Source organism: Pteropus medius, unplaced genomic scaffold (genome assembly GCF_902729225.1).
Source record: "Pteropus medius unplaced genomic scaffold, Ma_sr-lr_union100, whole genome shotgun sequence".
Classification (NCBI taxonomy): domain Eukaryota; kingdom Metazoa; phylum Chordata; class Mammalia; order Chiroptera; family Pteropodidae; genus Pteropus; species Pteropus medius.
In genome coordinates this window covers 3,987,304-3,989,864 of record NW_024350927.1, presented here as the reverse complement: position 1 = coordinate 3,989,864, position 2,561 = coordinate 3,987,304, and positions in this window count along the sequence as shown.

Sequence of the window (2,561 nt, the reverse complement as noted above, 5' to 3'; positions counted from 1 at the left end):
CAGAGGACATGCCTGGAAGTGAGATCTCAACAGACTGAAAAAAAAAAAAAGCTTCCCAGAATGACAGTTAGCAATTTCTTTTATATATTTAGAATTAAGGTGAGAATATAAGGAAGATTACGTGAAAAGGTGGCAGCAAGCAAGGCAGGAAAATCCCCATGATCGGATTACAGAATAGTTAACAAGATCATGTGCTTGCTTGAGGGTGATTACACTTCCCGGGAGTCTGAAAAAAAGGTATTTCAAAGGCGTGTTGACATAGATGCACAAAAACAATAAACAGGGCTTGCTTAGGTTGAAGATAAACCTTGTATAGGCCCCGGGGGGCATGACTCTCCACTATGACCTGCCCGGTTAGGAATTCACGATCAGATCACCCAGTGAGGTTACTTTTAGATTTATTACAGAGCCCCCGTTCCTCCCCGCATTTACATTCCCAAAACCCCTACCCCAAGGCAGGCCTCCGTGTCCAGGCCCCAATCCATCCTGATGCCCGAAGACCCCGTATTCTTCCCAGAGCTCAGCTCATCCCATTCCTGACCTAAGGGGAAGTGAGCCCCTTGGTTCCTTCTGCCAACCTCGGGGAGAAAAACCGGCTCTCTGCTTCTCCATCCCTTAGAACCTGGCCACCCATCCATGCCACTGGTATCGATGCATCTCTACTGGTTCCGCCAGCCTATCTCACATGTTCCACTGCTAAAAACAAACAAACAAAAAACCAAATAAACAACCGTTGTTTCTTCTGCTTTGCAGAAAAATGAATGCATAGAACTATTCTTCCATGAAGTTTTCTCTACATTTTTTGGCCCTTGCTACTACATTCTACCAAATAATTAAAGGGGGAAAAAAGGCAGGAAAAAAGTGAGTTAATATTTATTGTGGGGTGAGCATAAACTAAGAGTTAAAACCTGGGCCCACGTGGGGTCATCTCCTTGAGTTGCCACCACCGCCATCCAAAAGGTGCCCCAAGGTAGGGACACCTGTCTGATAGCTGAGGAAACAGGAAGTAGAGAGGAACTGACTGGCCAGAGGCCACATAGGGAATGAGTCCTAGAGCTGAGATCTGAACCCAGCAGGTTTCAGACAAATACAGGACAGAGTGACATTGGGGGGGGACAAGCTTACAGAACTCAGGACCTTGGGGACCAGTGGGTCATAAGAATACTGGGCATGTGCTGAAGCGAATAGGGTGTCGGAGAGCAGTAATGGGGGCATGGTGACATGGCCTAGTCAGGGAAGGGACATTGCAGCTGAGGCCAGAACAGTAGGAGGGAGCAGCCAAGCTCGGGGACAGGTGGGCAGGGAGGAGAAGGTGGCTCTGGCTGTAGGGCTAGCACGTGTGCAGCTGAGTTAGGAAGGAGCTTGGCAGGTGTTTCAAAGGCACAGGAAGATGGTGTGTTAGTTTCTTATTGCTGCTGTAACAAATACCACAAATGTAGTGGCTTGAAGAAACTCAAGTTTATTTATTCTCTCACAGCTCTGGAGGGGCGACGTCCACGATGGGTCCTCAGGGCCGTGTTCCTTCTGGAGACTCTGGGGTGGGTCATTCCTGGCCTCTTCCAGTGTCCCAGGGACACCTGCATTCCTGGACGCACGGCCCCTCCCTCCATCTGCAGAGCCAGCGGCTAGCATCGTCTTCCCCCTCTGCCTCCGTCTCGTAAGGACCCCCGTGATAACACTGGGCCCGCTAGGTAATCCCCCATCTGAAATTTCTAGTCACATCTGTACCATGCCTTTTGAATATACACTAACATATCCACAGGTTCTGGGGAGGAGAATGTGGACATTTGGGGGTGCATTATTCAGCCAGAACCGTTCTCTGCATTTGACACATGCTCTCATACGAAGCCCCCAATGCATCTCGTCCTTTCCGGAAGGTGGAGGGGGTAAAGGTGGACGAAATGGAGCCCAAGGCCTATGGCTGCTTGCACCTGGTCAACGTTCCTTGGCCTGCCCCTCCCCCGCACCGCCCACACCGTTTTCAAAGTGACTGTTAACGCCACAGCGACTGGAAGTATCGGAGCCAGATTAAGTGTTTGGACTAAAACATTGCAAGCAGATCAACAAAGCAGGTTGCACAACCACCAGCAGTGACCTCGTTAGGAGCATTTGTTTAGCTTCCCGAAGGAGTAGGAAGGAGAGGGACATGGAGCCAGCGAAGGTCTCTTTCCTACATTCCTGCCTCGTCTCGATTCTCATCCTGGAGCCTCTGCATTGCCAGGTGGGGGTGGGGGGACTTGTTAAAACACAGATGCTGGGCCAGCCCTCTGATCAACAGTGCTGGGTACTGAGTTAGCAAGTGGTGCTGATGCTGCTGGTCCGGGGACCCCACGCTGGGAACCACTCCTGTAGGCGGAGCTCCTTGGCTCTTCTTTTATTTGTGCGATTTCTTTGCAATAACAGATCAATGTAGTAAACGTCTGGACCCGATGTTCCCTCAGACGTCCTCCAGCAACAGCAGGAGCCTATTAGATGACTCTAGAATGTTCTTACAAAGCATTAAAATGAGCAGTGCACTGCCAGGTAATGGGACAGGGTGGGGGCATATTTAAGAGCTCTGA